Raw genomic sequence first — 18,246 nt, 5'->3', positions numbered from 1 at the left:
CCTTTTTATGGCTGAGTAATATTCCATTGTATATATGTACCACAACTTTATCCATTCGTCTGTTGATGGGCATTTAGGTTGCTTCCATGACCTGGCTATTGTAAATAGTGCTGCAATGAACATTCGGGTGCATGTGTCTTTTTGAATTATGGTTTTCTCTGGGTATATGCCCAGTAGTGGGATTGCTGGGTCATATGGTAATTCTATTTTTAGTTCTTTAAGGAACCTCCATATTGTTCTCCATAGTGGCTGTATCAATTTACATTCCCACCAACAGTGCAAGAGGGTTCCCTTTTCTCCACACCCTCTCCAGCATTTGTTGTTTGTAGATTTTCTGATGATGCCCATTCTAACAGGAGTGAGGTGATACCTCATTGTAGTTTTGATTTGCATTTCTCTAATAATTAGTGATGTTGAGCATCTTTTCATGTGCTTCGTGGCCGTCTGTATGTCTTCTTTGGAGAAATGTCTATTTAGGTCTTCTGCCCATTTTTGGATTGGGGTGATTGTTTCTTTGATATTGAGCTGAATGAGCTGTTTATATATTTTGGAGATTAATCCTTTGTCCGTTGATTCATTTGCAAATATTTTCTCCCATTCTGAGGGTTGTCTTTTCGTCTTGTTTATGGTTTCCTTTGCTGTGCAAAAGCTTTGAAGTTTCATTAGGTCCCACTTGTTTATTTTTGTTTTTAATTCCATTACTCTAGGAGGTGGATCAAAAAAGATCTTGCTGTGATTTATGTCAAAGAGTGTTCTTCCTATGTTTTCCTCTAAGAGTTTTATAGTGTCCAGTCTTATATTTAGGTCTCTAATCCATTTTGAGTTTATTTTTGTGTATGGTGTTAGGGAGTATTCTAATTTCATTCTTTTACATGTAGCTGTCCAGTTTTCCCAACACCACTTATTGAAGAGACTGTCTTTTCTCCATTGTATATCTTTGCCTCCTTTGTCATAGATTAGTTGACCATAGGTGCGTGGGTTAATCTCTGGGCTTTCTATCTTGTTCCATTGATCTATGTTTCTGTTTTTGTGCCAGTACCATATTGTCTTGATTACTGTAGCTTTGTAGTATAGTCTGAAGTCAGGGAGTCTGATTCCTCCAGCTCCATTTTTTTCCCCTCAAGACTGCTTTGGCTATTCGGGGTCTTTTGTGTCTCCATACAAATTTTAAGATGATTTGTTCTAGCTCCGTAAAAAAGGCCATTGGTAATTTGATAGGGATTGCATTGAATCTGTAGATTGCTTTGGGTAGTATACTCATTTTCACAATGTTGATTCTTCCAATCCAAGAACATGGTATATCTCTCCATCTGTTGGTATCATCTTTAATTTCTTTCATCAGTGTCTTATAGTTTTCTGCATACAGGTCTTTTGTCTCCCTAGGTAGGTTTATTCCTAGGTATTTTATTCTTTTTGTTGCAATGGTAAATGGGAGTGCTTCCATAATTTCTCTTTCAGATTTTTCATCATTAGTGTATAGGAATGCAAGAGATTTCTGTGCATTAATTTTGTATCCTGCAACTTTACCATATTCATTAATTAGTTCTAGCAGTTTTCTGGTGGCAGTTTTAGGATTCTCTATGTATAGTATCATGTCATCCGCAAACAGTGACAGTTTTACTTCCTCTTTTCCAATTTGTATTCCTTTTATTTCTTTTTCTTCTCTGATTGCCGTGGCTAGGACTTCCAGAACTATGTTGAATAATAGTGGTGAGAGTGGACATCCTTGTCTCGTTCCTGATCTTAGAGGAAATGCTTTCAGTTTTTCACCATTGAGAATGATGTTTGCTGTGGGTTTGTCATATATGGCCTTTATTATGTTGAGGTAGGTTCCCTCTATGCCCACTTTCTGGAGAGTTTTTATCAGAAATGGGTGTTGAATTTTGTCAAAAGCTTTTTCTGCATCTATTGAGATGATCATATGGTTTTTATTCTTCAATTTGTTAATATGGTGTATCACATTGATTGATTTGCGTATATTGAAGAATCCTTGCATCCCCGGGATAAATCCCACTTGATCGTGGTGTATGATCCTTTTAATGTGTTGTTGGATTCTGTTTGCTAGTATTTTGTTGAGGATTTTTGCATCTATATTCATCAGTGATATTGGTCTGTAATTTTCTTTTTTTGTAGTGTCTTTGTCTGGTTTTGGTATCAGGGTGATGGTGGCCTCATAGAATGAGTTTGGGAGTGTTCCTTCCTCTGCAATTTTTTGGAAGAGTTTGAGAAGGATGGGTGTTAGCTCTTCTCTAAATGTTTGATAGAATTCACCTGTGAAGCCATCTGGTCCTGGACTTTTGTTTGTTGGAAGATTTTTAATCACAGTTTCAATTTCATTACTTGTGATTGGTCTGTTCATATTTTCTGTTTCTTCCTGATTCAGTCTTGGAAGGTTATACCTTTCTAAGAATTTGTCCATTTCCTCCAGGTTGTCCATTTTATTGGCATAAAGTTGCTTATAGTAGTCTCTTAGGATGTTTTGTATTTCTGCGGTGTCTGTTGTAACTTCTCCTTTTTCATTTCTGATTTTATTGATTTGAGTCCTCTCCCTCTTTTTCTTGATGAGTCTGGCTAATGGCTTATCAATTTTGTTTATCTTCTCAAAGAACCAGCTTTTAGTTTTATTGATCTTTGCTATTGTTTTCTTTGTTTCTATTTCATTTATTTCTGCTCTGATCTTTATGATTTCTTTCCTTCTGCTAACTTTGGGTTTTGTTTGTTCTTCTTTCTCTAGTTTCTTTAGGTGTAAGGTTAGATTGTTTACTTGAGATTTTTCTTGTTTCTTTAGGTAGGCTTGTATAGCTATAAACTTCCCTCTTAGAACCGCTTTTGCTGCATCCCATAGGTTTTGGGTCGTCGTGTTTTCATTGTCATTTGTCTCTAGGTATTTTTTTATTTCCTCTTTGATTTCTTCAGTGATCTCTTGGTTATTTAGTAACGTATTGTTTAGCCTCCATGTGTTTGTCTTTTTTACGTTTTTTTCCCTGTAATTCATTTCTAATCTCATAGCGTTGTGGTCAGAAAAGATGCTTGGTATGATTTCAATTTTCTTAAATTTACTGAGGCTTGATTTGTGACCCAAGATGTGATCTATCCTGGAGAATGTTCCATGCGCACTTGAGAAGAACGTGTAATCTGCTGTTTTTGGATGGAATGTCCTATATATATCAATTAAATCTATCTGGTCTATTGTGTCATTTAAAGCTTCTGTTTCCTTATTTATTTTCATTTTGGATGATCTGTCCATTGGTGTAAGTGAAGTGTTAAAGTCCCCCACTATTATTGTGTTACTGTCGATTTCCTCTTTTAGAGCTGTTAGTAGTTGCCTTATGTATTGAGGTGCTCCTATGTTGGGTGCATATATATTTATAATTGTTATATCTTCTTCTTGGATTGATCCCTGGATCATTATGTAGTGTCCTTCCTTGTCTCTTGTAACATTCTTTATTTTAAAGTCTATTTTATCTGATATGAGTATAGCTACTCCAGCTTTCTTTTGATTTCCATTTGCATGGAATATCTTTTTCCATCCCCTCACTTTCAGTCTGTATGTGTCCCTAGGTCTAAAGTGGGTCTCTTGTAGACAGCATATATATGGGTCTTGTTTTTGTATCCATTCAGCCAGTCTATGTCTTTTGGTTGGGGCGTTTAATCCATTCACGTTTAAGGTAATTATCGATATGTATGTTCCTATGACCATTTTCTTAATTGTTTTGGGTTTGTTTTTGTAGGTCCTTTTCTTCTCTTGTGTTTCCCACTTAGAGAAGTTCCTTTAGCATTTGTTGTAGAGCTGGTTTGGTGGTGCTGAATTCTCTTAGCTTTTGCTTGTCTGTAAAGCTTTTGATTTCTCCATCAAATCTAAATGTGATCCTTGCCGGGTAGAGTAATCTTGGTTGTAGGTTCTTCCCTTTCATCACATTAAGTATATCATGCCACTCCCTTCTGGCTTGCAGAGTTTCTGCTGAGAAATCAGCTGTTAACCTTATGGGAGTTCCCTTGTATGTTATTTGTCGTTTTTCCCTTGCTGCTTTCAATAATTTTTCTTTGTCTTTAATTTTTGCCACTTTGATTACTATGTGTCTCGGCGTGTTTCTCCTTGGGTTTATTCTGTATGGGACTCTCTGCGCTTCCTGGACTTGGGTGGCTATTTCCTTTCTCATGTTAGGGAAGTTTTCGACTATAATCTCTTCAAATATTTTCTCTGGTCCTTTCTCTCTCTCTTCTCCTTCTGGGACCCTTATAATGCGAATGTTGTTGCGTTTAATGTTGTCCCAGAGGTCTCTTAGGCTGTCTTCATTTCTTTTCATTCTTTTTTCTTTAGTCTGTTCCGCAGCAGTGAATTCCACCATTCTGTCTTCCAGGTCACTTATCCTTTCTTCTGCCTCAGTTATTCTGCTATTGATTCCTTCTAGTGTAGTTTTCATTTCAGTTATTGTATTGGTCATCTCTGTTTGTTTGTTCTTTAATTCTTCTAGGTCTTTGTTAATCATTTCTTGCATCTTCTCAATCTTTGCCTCCATTCTTATTCCGAGGTCCTGGATCATCTTCACTATCATTATTCTGAATTCTTTTTCTGGAAGGTTGCCTATCTCCACTTCATTTAGTTGTTTTTCTGGGTTTTTTTCTTGTTCCTTCATCTGGTACATAGCCCTCTGCCTTTTCATCTTCTCTATCTTTCTGTAACTGTGGTTTTTGGTCCACAGGCTGCAGGATTGTAGTTTTTCTTGCTTCTGTTGTCTGCCCTCTGGTGGTTGAGGCTATCTAAGAGGCTTGATGGGAGGCTCTGGTGGTGGGTAGAGCTGACTGTTGCTGTGGCGGTCAGAGCTCAGTAAAACCTTAATCCACTTGACTGTTGATGGGTGGGGCTGGGTTCCCTCCCTGTTGGTTGTTTTGCCTGAGGCAACCCAACACTGGAGCCTACCCGTGCTGTTTGGTGGGGTTAATGGCAGACTCTGGGAGGGCTCACACCAAGGAGAACTTCCCAGAACCTCGGCTGCCAGTGTCCTTATCCCCACGGTGAAACAGAGCCACCACTCGCCTCTGCAGGAGACCCCCCAACACCAGCAGGTAGGTCTGGTTCAGTCTCCCCCAGGGTCACTGCTCCTTCCCCTGGGTCCCGATGCACACATTACTTTGTATGTGCCCTCCAAGAGTGGGGTCTCTGTTTCCCCCAGTCCTGTCAAAGTCCTGCAATCAATTCCCACTAGGCTTCAAAGTCTGATTCTCTAGGAATTCCTCCTCCCGTAGCCGGACCCCCAGGTTGGGAAGCCTGACGTGGGGCTCAGAACCTTCACTCCAGTGGGTGGACTTCTGTGGTATAAGTGTTCACCAGCCTGTGAGTCACCCACCCAGCAGTTATGGGATTTGATTTTACTCTGATTGCACCCCTCCTACCGTCTCACTGTGGCTTCTCCTCTGTCCTTGGACGTGGGGTATCCTCCTTGGTGAAGTCCAGGGTCTTCCTGTCAATGATTGTCCAGCAGCAAGTTGTGATTCTGGTGCTCTCGCAAGAGGGAGTGAGAGCACGTCCTTCTACTCCGCCATCTTGGTTAATCTAATGTGTTATTTTTGAAAACATAAGTTGGGATATCACAAAATGGACTTAGCCTGCAGAGGCTTACTTTCAACCAGAGAGCTCCATTTCCATGTTCCGCTTAACAGAACCCAAAATGATCTTCCTTCCCAAACCTCTTCCTTTTCCTGCACTATCTAAGAAAAAGTAACCACACTCTACATAGTTCCCTAAGCCAGAACCCTAGCAGCCATTTTTGCTTCTCTTTTCCCCTTCCCGCTCCATATCTAGTCACTGAGCACTTCTATTCTACCTCCCAGATGACCTCAGATCCTTTCCCTCCACTCCAATCTCTGCCACTGCCTTTAGTTTGAGCCCTCACTCCTCTCTTAGATGAATATAAAGTCTCTTAATGGGTTTTGTTGCTTCCATCAGTCCTACTTATTCTCAAGCGTGACCTCACTACAAACCACCTGATAGTGACTCCTTAACTTCACAACATTCAATGGCTCTCATGTTTCTGGGAAGAAAACCAAGCTCTTTACCCCAGCATCTACTTGGGGTTAATAGATCTAGGTTTGAATTTCAGGTTTAAGTACTTTGCAGCAGTGTGACCTCAGACTGTTGGGCTTTCTAAGCCTTTGTTTTCTCACCGTGCCTGAGGTCACTGAGGGCAGGACTATTTTTCACACACGGGTGCCTGGCATGTAGGAGGGACTAATCAATGTTGAATGAAGGGAAAGTATTTTAAAATCCACATCAAAAAATTGTTCCTCCTTAAAAAAAGAAAATCCTGATACACTATGCCACTTCCAACCAAATTTGACTTCGACCTTTATTTTCTGATGATCACAATAAGGTGCCTTTGGGGATCCACACAATCAGGGATCAAATCCTGGCCACACCCCTGAGCAATCATGTGACCTTGGGAACGTGACTTAGCGTCTGTAAAATCTGTAAAATGAAGGTTTCTGAGGATTTTGTTCCCGAGGGTTAAATGAGTACCTCACTTGGAACGGGGGCGGGCGCATAGTGTTTGCCAAATGTTAACTATCGTTATCATCTTCATCAAATCAAGACCGTGGTACTTCACTTTGTGACTCTCAAGTTTGTATGAGAAAATCGTGCTTTATGCGTTGTTGTTGGCTAAAGTAGGGAAACCTGGAAACTCCTGCCGTGGAAGAGAGCAACAGGCGAGAAAAGCGAGTTGCTGAATCCCAGCGCCTCAGAGGTGGGAGGGGGGAGTTTGGTCCCTAATTTGCTGATGAGGAAGTGGAGGGGTGACGTGTCCTCGAGTCTCATTCAAGACACAGCCACAGCTCTTTATTGAGAGTAGGACCAGGGCCCCGGGGGTTGCTATGGTTAAACTGTAGGCGGAAACTAACACTCTTTGGAAGGCAAGACAGGAGGAGCATTCAGTTATAAAAAACGGTCAAAAATTGGGGTGAAACTAAGTTCGTTGAGCAATACATCAAATGAGTCAACTGTGGACCCAGTGAAAGCGAGTTGCTAACTGAACTGGCATTTTACGAACAGGGGCTTTCTACAGAGCCCACTGACTCAGGACGGCTTCGATTAACAAACTCCCGCGGCGCTTCCCGCAGGACCGGAAAGCTCGGAGCGCGAGAGATGAATGGAAACCAGAGTCTGGGGCGCGCCGCTCGGGGGGCGGGGCAGCCGCGGGCGGGGGCGGGGCATTGTGAGTCACATGCCTGCGCTCTGAGGAGGGCGCGTGGAGGGAACTCTGGTCGTGATTGGTCCGTCGTAACCAGGTAACCGAAGGACACATTCCGGTAGGCAAGGGCCGGCCGGGCTAGCTACTTTCAGTCGGGAGGTGGCAGCGGAAGGAGGAGGAGCTCCGGCTGCGCTCTCTCCCTCAGTGGCTGCGCGTCTCAGCGCTTGTCTGGTTCCCAGCCCTTTTAAATAAGCGGGTCTGGTCACCGCCCTCACAGACTAGTTGGTTCCGGGGAGGCAGCGGCGGGGGTGCGGCCGGGGCCGGACCCCTGCCCGGGGCCCAGCGGCTGGGCAGGGGTGCGGCCGGGGCCGTACCCCTGCCCGGGGCCCCGGCGGCTGGGCGGACAGGAGAGCGGCGGGCGAAGTCGCGTCTGCATGTGCGGCACAGCCCCGGCATAGCCCGGGGCTGCCAGTGCCCGCCGCGCCATTGTTGGGGGAGGGGGCGGCTTCTGTGCTCGGCAGAGTCGGGGGACGAGCGGAGGCGGCGGCGGCGAGGAGTGAAGGCGCCCCATGGGGAACTCGCTGTGTTGTTGCCTGTCCCCCAATGCCAGCCCCAAGTCGGGCCGGCGCAGGGGGTCAGCGGAGCCGGACTGCGAGTCTGAGGTCTACAAGGCGGCGGCCGGGAATGCGGTGGCAGTAGCTCCGGCGGCGGCTACCGTGGAACCCGCCGAGTTGGATTTCGCAGGTGGCGAAGGCCACCACCTGCAGCACATCAGCGACCGGGAGATGCCCGAAGGTAAGAAGCGGCGGGCGCGCCTCGCCCCTCGCGGGGTCGGCGCCGTCTGCTCTCGGGCTTACCTCTGGCCTCCGCCGCCCCCAGGGTCCCCCGGGAGGGAGACGCCGCCTAGGGCTCCTTCTTGCCCGGAGTTGGCTCTCCCAGGGCTGGGCACCGGGGACGAAGGCTGGCTCTGCTTGGCGTCCCCACCCCTTATTCTTTACCAGTCGCGTCCGGCCAGTCTCCTTCCCTCTTCCCTACCCGAATGCCCAATTCTTTCCCCCGTTCCCATTTCCCAGCCCGGCCTGAGACCCTCCAATCCGCGGCCCTTCCTGTTCGTGGTTCTATTTAACATCTCGTGGGACTTAGCAGAGACTTTCTGGTGTAGTCTCTCTTTTCTTAATGCAAACTTAAATACTCTAACTTCGGCGTATCCATCCCGTCTCCCTATCCAGATGGTACCTAAGCGAAGGAACTAGGTAAGGGCCTGATGACAGATTTCTATTCCTTAAGGTAGTTGATACTCGAGACAATTAAGACAAACATTAGAGGATTTGTCATTTAAATTCAAAATAGAGATGGACAGAGTCAGTGTGGTGTTCTTAACTAAAATTCTTTGGATTTTAATGTTTTCAGTCGCCCTGATAGAAGCTACTTTATCCCTTCTAACTATAATTTGAACACGATAGGAAAGAAAATGGTGGGAGAGGGGCTTAAAATAACTGTGAACGGTGTGAAACGTTACTGCCACGGCTGCAGAGAATAGTTGTTGGGTTTTTTTTCTTTACCAAAGGAGACCCCATGGAGTTCTGATTACTTTTAAATTCCCACTTTGACACAAGTATGTCTTCAGTTGCACAGCCTTAACCGACTTCTTTTGCACGTTGCCTGTTCTAAGGGAGGGGTGAGGTGGTTCCTGAGACTGCTGGACAGAAGTTTCAAAGGAGAAAAAACAAATTCAGATTGTAATTTGTAATATAAAGGTTTGGGAGTTAACATACCACATCCATCCTGCAGAAAAATGTCTCCATGGCTCCCTCCTCCTCCGCCCCCCCCCCCAGTAGAATACTATTTAACTTTAGGAATGTTCAGGTAAAAGTTCTGTAGACTAAGTGGCTGGGGGTGGGTGTTGTCGGGGAGGAGAGGAGAGAGAGAAGAGAGGAAATGTTTGATTTTTGCCTCTAGAATTTTGGAAAGGGATGGCTCTAGGTTAAAAAAAAAAAAAATTCTGGGTAGCATAGTGGCACTTTAATAAAGACTGTTCTTTGAAGTATAAAACATTGTATCATAAAGATGTTAAAGCCCCACTGGCCCATTTGTTTCATTTAAATGCCAGAGATTATTTCATTATTTCATAGACGAAATGTCTTACAGCTCTTCTATTTAAATTTTAGTTGGGTTTATTTAATTTCTTTAAAAGTTAGAATAATGAAGCCTGTGGATTCACCCTTATGATGGACGTGGCTTTGTAAGTGGAAAGTACTCCCTTTTCAGAATCGTTAGATATTGTGAAAGAATGAACAAATTATGTGAATTAATTGTAGCTTTAAACACAAAGCATGTAAGTACTTGTGAAAACTGCTCTGCTTGTTGCTATAAGGTAAGCCTCTAAATGATTTTTAAAAACAGTTAGTAGTTGGCTAGTGTAGGATGAGAGACGAAAATTGGACCTTTATAGAATTCTTTTAAGATTTACAATGCATTTTCTTGTGTATTTCACTCGGCCCTTCCATCTACAAATAAGGCCCGTATATATTCTCCCTCTGTTGCCGATGAAGAAGCCAAGACTTAGAGATCTGAAATGACTGTGTAACACAGCTACTGAACAAAAGAGACAGACTTGGGAGGTGGTAGATATGCCAAATTCAGTTCTTGGGATGCTTAAGAAACTGTTTAGAGTGCACCTTATATTTTATTATAATTTATCCATAAGTTAGGCCTATCTCAGCATACTCCAGTTTTGATTATTGCCATTCCAGTTTATTGTACACAACTCAGAAGCAACATTTACCTCTCCATTCTCTGTCTGTACATACATTGCAATGGATATGAATAAAAGTAGAAGTCATGAAATAGCCTAAATTTATCAGTCAGGTAAACACGTTGATATAATTTAAAGAGTTTGTTCTGGTGAAATCCAATTGAAGCCGAGAATGCCCTGGACAGAGGGACATTAGGGGAAGCTGGTAAGCGGGCAGGTAAGGTACTAAGCATTTAGCATACGACTATGTATGATAAGGAAGGAGTGCTAAATCAGGAACTGGAAAAATAGAGTTCATGAGTACAGAATTTACCTTTTTATGTTTAACATGATTGTTAAAATTTCATTTCAATTTGTCTTTTTTGGGGGGGCATTCGATAAAGTGATAAGAGAAACCTCAATTTCAGCATTTGCCTATTAATTAAGTTTCCATAGAAACAAGGTCAGAACACCAAATATAAAGTACAGGCACATTGGAAGTTTGCTCTTCATGTCTTTATTTCAGACAATTTTGTATCAGTTTCCCTGGAAACTGAGAAATACCTACTCAGATATAAAACATTTTGGCTTTTCTACAGTGAAGAATTATTTGGTTACTTAGAGAAAATCGTACATAAATGATGCTCTGTCTTGTTCTTCAGAAACATTGGAGAAGAACATGATTTCTTCAAGCCATCTCAAAAAAGTAACTCCTAAGAACGTAGTATAGATTTCAGATAGACTCAAAAGAATTTTTTACTACTTTGTCTTTAACAGTATATCTAATATAACTGATGGTAGTGTCATAATAGAAAAGAAGATGCTACGGTCCTATTATCTGATTTTATTTTTATTCATCAACTTTTCATACAGCCTTTATGTTCTGACCTTAGGAGCTTTGCTAATTTTCTGGTGAAAGGTGCTCTCTCAAGTGACCCCTACCTCCCATCCCCCTGAAGAGTGGGTAGGGAAGGAATTGGCAATATGATGTGGAAAAACCTCTGAGCAACAGATCTTTCCTTTTTTTGGTGACAGTATTAATGAACATTTGATGTGAAAGATTGAGAAAACACAGAAAAGTCCTTCACTCACACTCAGAATATCCAGAATTTTTATTAATATTTTGGTGTTGATTCTTCCTGAACCTTTTGTATGCATATAAACATAACATTGTGTTTATTTTACAAAGATGGGATTGTTCTTTATGTGCCACTTTGTAACTTTTTGTTATAAAGAAAAGTAACGACATGAAGCTCCTGTAACCGTGCTGACACCTAGAGAGTGCTCCAGGGTGATGTATTTCCATGCAGCTGCGCATAGCTCTACAGCCTGCCTTTTACCAACTGTTTACTGGGCCATCGAATAACCTTGGAGCATAATTCATTTACCCAGCCTTTATGGTTGAGCATCTTTTATAATCCCATTATAATGCTTTATTCAGGGGACACAGATAAAAACTGATGCATTGTATTGATACTTCCCTATAGCATTCTGATTGTACACTTTGTCTTACGACTTAATTAAATTCATAGGGTGAGTCATTTTGTAGTAAAGGTATTTTAACATTAAATGTTCTTTTTCCAAATTAAAGTTACCATTGATTTTTCACTGAACATTAGATTTCCTCTTTTAGGTTTTCGTGGTTCTTGGTAACCTGTCTTGTGTCTTTGATTCTGAGTAACTAAACTACTACTCTAAGAGATCTGAAATTAACTCTGGTCCTAGGTGACAGACACATCAAAAGACAGCATTAGAAGAAATCTTAGATGATGTGGGAAAATTGGGAAAACCTTAACTGGTTTTGGGTACACTGAAACATGATTATTAGGCACCATTCCAGAGGCAGGACAAACAGTGGTTAGACAAGACAAAACCCGTATCCTAACTCAGGTCCTTACTTTCTAGAGGTGCCTGGGGGCTGACGACACAAGAATAACATCAGGTAGTGAGAACACTAAGAAAGAAAATGAAGGTAATGGGCTGGGGAGGAGGACAGTTTTACAAGGGGTGGTTAAAGACAGCTTCTCTCCTTAAGCGACCCATGAGCAGTCCTAAGAGAGCCGTGTGAGGCTGTGGGAGAAGAGGCTTCTGTGCAGTTCCTAAGAAGGGAATATGCTTGATGCGTGCCAAGGACAGAAAGATGGGTGGCTGCAGCTGAGTGAATGAATGCCAGGAGGAATATGGGGGATTAAGACCTTGTATGCCTAGTGGGCCTTGACCAAAAAATATGAATTTTAGTCTAATTGTAATGGGAAACCATTGAAGGATTATATGCAGGGGAATGATGTTAATTCTTAGAAAAAGGGAAGGGGGGTAGAGAGGGCGGAGGGAGATCAGACCAGCTACTGTGTGAGAATAGACTGTAAGGGTGGAAGGAAGCAGAGAGGGAGACCAGTTAGGAGGCTGGTGCGGTAGCTCAGGTGAGAGCCAACAGTGGCTTGAACAAAAAAGCGATATTAATAAGGGTCTAAAATAGGCTGTAGTATATAGATTGCTCTTGCATTTCATTTGATTCTCACCATGTTCTGAGTTAGGTAGTGTAGGAATTCTTCTCTTAGGTATAAATTGAGTTGTCCAAGGTTTTAAAAATGAGTATTGATAGAGAGTAGGACTGTAAATTCCAAATGCATGGCATATAGGAACAGAATTTATTGTTGACATTATGTGAGCTTCTTTGGAATACTACCTTTTTTCTCAGCCTTTTTTGTTGTTGTTGTTTTAGTGTATTAAAGTAATAAAACTTAAGAGTTAAAACAGTAACACTGCGTAATGTGAAATGAAATGAAGGTAACTTGCAACCCAGAAAGGTTCTTAAAAGTCCAAGAAACTGAGTAAAGTGCTCTTTAGAAATATATAAAGCCAGGTGTACTTACCTATGTGTCACCTCTCAGTCATGATCACTGTAACACTGATTGAGGATTAAAATAAGGCAAAACTGAGAACCAGGGTAGAGGCAGGTACAGAAGCAGTTGGAAACCAGAGCTGGGAAGTTTGGAAGCCAGGATTGTCAGAAGCTAGGAAAGCAGGATCAAGGCTTGGGTGAGCAGTAGCCTGGCAGGTGCAGGAGCCTGCTGTGTACCCGCTGGTGAGGCAGCCCAGCTCAGGGCTGGCTGGCAGGAACTCCCTGACTGCGGTGGAAAGTGTGGACGCAAAGAGATGAAATCATCAGTTTACATGGTAATTGTAAAGATTGTAATGTTTGTATTATGAGCCATAAAACTAATACACTGCACAGTATAGGGATGCTAGGGCAGTTCAGTAAATGCAGTGGTTACCGTTAAGTAAACTGGTGCTCAGCAGTTGGCCCAGAAACTGCTGACATCTCCTGTTTATTTGGAATATATTGAAATCAATATGTCGATATTAATCGCTTTCTGAAATATGCTGCTTCTGTCAGATGCTTTCTTGGTCACTTCCCTCTCCCTCTAATATTTTAACAAGGACAAATCATTTATCGACAGTTTGATAGCATAGTTTTAACACTTTTAGCCTTCAGTAATGCATTTCATTTGTTCTAAGTTGCCTATGTTTTCACACTTTTAACAACTGCAATTGAGATGGATCTTAACAACTGGTAGAATCTTAGATTGGAGGAAAAACAGTACTCAGTGTCGGTGGTGTTTTACAGGTTTCCTCTGAGGAATGTTTACATGAAGACCGAGTTTAATTTTTTTTTAATCATACTTTTTCTACATCGACCTATCATGCTGTCAAATAAGTTGCAATTTAAATTGATAATACAAAAATGATGGGTCTTAAAATACAGTTTTAATCATAACCCCTAATCATGAGCTCAAGAATATTTCTCCTGGGTAAAACATTCTTAGAGGTTTCTAAAGAAATAACTTTCGGAAGAATCCATGTAATTTCCTGAATGCACAGTAATTCCCTGAAGTCTCTAAATTACTGTGTGTGCATGTGGTGGGGAGAGGGATGAGAGGGATGGTGGGTGGTAAAGCTTTGCTTAATAGTTGGCAGTCTTACCTTTGTGATAGTGAAGAGTGTGGTAGGTTTTATCATAGTCTCCTTAGGCTCTTGGGAAGATAGTTCATGGGAAGTGCAGAAATATTGTGTGTATGTATGAGTTTACTGTCTAATGGCTCACATGTCCATTCTATAAGATAGTGATGTGGTATTTTTCATTAGCAAAAAGTGCAAGTTATATAGAAAATTGTTAGTTATATAGGCTATAAACAAAAGATTAATATTTTCTGAAAACCTCATGCAAACTGACAGCAGTAGGGCCCTGGTGTTTACAGTACATTCAAATGATAGGCCAACTCACCAAAGTGGAAATAACACTGATAACTGTGGGAAAATGGTCAAACTGTGTAATCAGAAGAAATACAAATTAGATCTACAGTGAGGTTCCTCATTCATATCAGTAGGAATTTTTTTTTTTTTTTTCAAGTATCCAAAGCAAGGGTAGGAACTCAAAATGTCATGATTGGTAGCATTATACCCTAATGTGCCCCCCACCTTCTTTAGGAAGCAATTTAGCATTGTACATGGAGCCGTGAAAGTGATCTAACCTTTTGGCTTAGTCATTCCACTTCCGAAGATCTTTGCTAAGGAGATAAAACCATTATTTTAAAAAACTATGTACATAAAGATTTTCCTCATAATATTTTAAGAATAGAACTTTGTAAGCACCAATCCCCAGCAATAGGGGATTGGCTAAGTCCAGTATAGGAATAACACTTGATGGGCCAGTGTGTATTCATTAAACAATAAATATGCAACAGTGGGGTGGAGAGCGCTTGTTAGTAACAAGAAGACATAAATTGTACACTAATTAGAGCTTTTTTTAACGTATAAGAAAAGCAACTAAAAGTAACAGTTGTGAATCATTGTGTGTTAATGATTGTGAATGGTTGTGTGTAACTTTTAAACAGAGCATCGTTTTGTCTCATGCAGATTTTTGTTCATGATATTTGATAAAGGAATGAGCAAGTGACTTTTACCTTTCCCCACCTTTAGTGTGATCATCAGTACTGCTGATTAACCAGGTCTCCTTCAGTTGCAAGTTAAAAGAACATCACAGAGTTAAGCACTACTTGACCCAGGAGTTAAATGATCTCCTCAGTTCTGCTCTCCTCTGTTGATGTCTCCTGAAAAGCCTTTCCCCTCATGATAGCAAGGGGAGTGTCCAGCAGCTCAAGACTAGCTAAGGATCCTAGAGTACAGTTCTGCCTTTCTCTTTTCTTGGCAAGCCCCAGGACAGCTGTGATTGATTGGCCGTTCCTGGATCCTGTGCCTACCTTTGAACCCCCTAGGATAGAGTAGGGAGAGTGCCAGCTTTTTTCTGGTCACTTGGGCTAAGTTTACTTTTTTTTTTTTTGCATGTTGTCATTTCTTTTATCCCAGCCTTCTTGACTTTTGTATTTAGATCTGTAGTAGCACATCTTGGTTTGGCGGCTGTGTGTGTGTGTGTGTGTGTGTGTGTGTGTGTGTGTTAAAGCTTGCTTCTCTTTGATTCTGGCACTTAATTTTCCTGGACTTCCATTGAAAATTGTTAAGTTTTACCATGCCATAGACACTGATAAATAAGACAGCTACTTTGCAAACATTTCTGCTTATTTTTTAGATTCAAATGTAGTCTATTTACTTTCTTTTTGGTATAGGTAAGTAGTCATGAATTCTTTCGGAAGCTATAGGTTAGAGGCAGCTGTGAAAGTCTCTGCCTGCCATTTTGTGTACAGCTGAAATAATTTATTTTCCCATTGTCTTAATTTTTCAAATATGTAGGAGAAAAAAACTTTAAAATAATTGTATGGGTCTTTTACATAAAAATGTTGAATAGAATATTTTCTCCAAAAGCAGCTTGATAAACTTCAAATTCAGTGAAGGAATTTTCATGAAGAACAAAGCAGTTGGTTTAGCTCTGTAAATTACTAGTGCTGGCAATGACATTAAAATGGATGGCTCAGATTCCTGTTAAAACGGGAAGTCCAAAATTACTGTTCGTGCCACATTCTTTCTGGGTGGGAAAAGGGGATTCTAGGTAGATACATTTGTGAAATGCTGGGTTAGACAGAATTCACTACTAGACTAATTAGTTTTTAATACATCAATGTGTGTATTCTTTGGATTCTCTAAGAGGCAGGGATATATTTGTATTTCACTTTGACCATCAAAGCCATCTTTCAAAAACAGATCAGTTATTATGTGGTTTGGGAAATAATTGCCTTAACCATTACTCTTTATCTGAATCTTGGTCCAGTTTCTTAAAAGATTGGTTAAATGGTTTGAGATGGACTTTGCTGAGGAAGTGTCATAGGGCTTTTATGTTTGTTTGTTTGTTTGAAACAACAACCTTACTATCCTGTGTGGTAGCTTGTGCTTGTTTTGTATTTCTGCCTAAATAGAAGACGCTATCCCACCTTGGTGCAAGGTGGGCTACAGGCAGACCCACCTTTTCGTGTAGGTATGGCCAAAATTTTTTTCTAGTAGCCCTATGATCTGCTCCAGAAAGTACTCTTATTGAAGCCCCAAATTAATCATGCAGCGTGGAATGAAGAAGTGAGTTTAGCTTTGGAAATAGAGGGCAAAGTTAAAAATCACTCTCATGGAAGTGTTCCTCTAGATTAGAACATTGAACTTTTATGTAGTCCTCTTAAATCTGCCATGATGAATAGCCCCCAGATAAACCACAGCCAATGAAATGAGTTCATTTGTTGAATGGAGTTAGAATTAGCCATTTGATTGTCTGAAGAACATTTGCCAAAAGCAACTCACTTCGTTTTGGCATATTTGATATATTGAGCTGGTATCTGACAGTAGTTGGCCACAGCATAACTTGCTTCTTGAGACTGTTCCTGGAATGTGCTAGTAATATCAGCTTTAAAAGAGGGTGACTGAATTTTTAATTGATAAATAGGAGGGGAGTCACATATATGATTCATCTAAAAATGGCATAGATTATTTAGGTGCAAGTTAAAGAAGTCTAAGACATAGCCATGGTTTTACTCCACATGTATGGAGAGTTTCTACAATTTTGCTGTTTCCCAATAGAATTTTTATATTGTGCCTTTACTAAAATTGCCTTTTTGTCATTACTAAAAGCTCTTCTCAAGACTATTAATAAGTGGTTTCAATCAATGTGTAGCTATCTTTAAAATCATGTATTTTTCTACTCAACTAAATCACCACACCTTTTTCTCTTCTTCCTATACAGACTTAGCTTTGGAACCAAACCCTTCTGACCACCCAAGGGCAAGCACCATTTTTCCGAGCAAATCTCAAACAGATGGTAAGGCAATGCTTTTTTTTCCCTGAGAAAAAGAGTGAAAACTGTTTTTGTTTTGTGTATTATAGGAGGTATTTAGAAAAACTCTTACAGTGGTTTAAATGTTTCACTTTTTTATGTATTCACTTGTCTTATTTTAATATGTTGATGATACAGTTTCCTTTAGTTGTCAGTGTTTTAGGGAGGAGAACACTTAGACTATCTGTTTATACATTTTGCCACCTCTTTATCAACATAGTCAACTGGCCACATGATTTAGATGTGGTCTATTTCTCCATGCTACTTTGTCCTTTTCCCCTTGCTCCGAAGAGCACATATGTTAAAGACAAATGATAGGGTTTAGGTCACAGTTAGGTTTTCATTTGGTCAAATCAGAAAAATCAGTTGTTATATGTGGGAATTGAGCCTTGTGATTTTGGCCCTGTTTTACACAGTGTTCAACCAGACGAGCCTATCTCACATCCAGATTTATGCTACTCAGAACTTTTAAGCTATTCAAAACTTTCTCATCCTAATGTAGTGCTGTGCCAGGGTAATAAGAGCAACATGCCATATGGGGTTTTCCAGAAGATTATCCTCAGCATGTGAAACTCATATACATTTCCTGTGTCCTCCTTGTTTTAAGATGAGAATCAGAACCGTAGAATTTTTTGCACTCCTGCTTGCCTGCTTGTCTTCCTGAATGTTATGTTAAATCCTAGTTTATTTGCTAAAAAGCCATACGTGACCAAGTTTTTCAGTTGATTACGAGAGCAGGAATACAAGAAGTGAACATTCCATAATATTTAAAGTGATGCAGCACAATAAAAAACGGAGGTTTGGTTTTTTGTTGTTGTTGTTTTGCTTTTGGTTTTTTTCCGTTAGATCACTGGTTTTTATAAAAGGATATAACTCAGGAACAGCCAGATGGAAGAGATGCATAGGGCCAGGCATGGGGACAGGGCACAGAGCTTTGATGCCCTCTGCAAGGGTACTACATGCTCACCAACCTGGAAGCTCCTGGGGTTTCTAACTTGCATTTTTCTAGTGTGTGTACTTGAGCCACTCATTTCTGGTTAGGATTGCTCTATTTCTCA

At 40.9% G+C, this 18,246-nt stretch overlaps 1 long non-coding RNA gene across 1 annotated transcript in view; it reads right to left on the bottom strand.

Moving 5' to 3' along the window:
• Window positions 1-18,246, bottom strand: part of LOC309662635 — a 930,148-nt gene that overhangs the window by 632,222 nt on the left and 279,680 nt on the right. The window lies entirely within an intron of this gene.

The sequence above is a fragment of the Balaenoptera physalus genome, assembly GCF_965194825.1.
Source record: "Balaenoptera physalus genome assembly, chromosome: 6".
NCBI lineage: Eukaryota > Metazoa > Chordata > Mammalia > Artiodactyla > Balaenopteridae > Balaenoptera > Balaenoptera physalus.
This window is presented reverse-complemented; position numbering and strand designations above follow the sequence as displayed.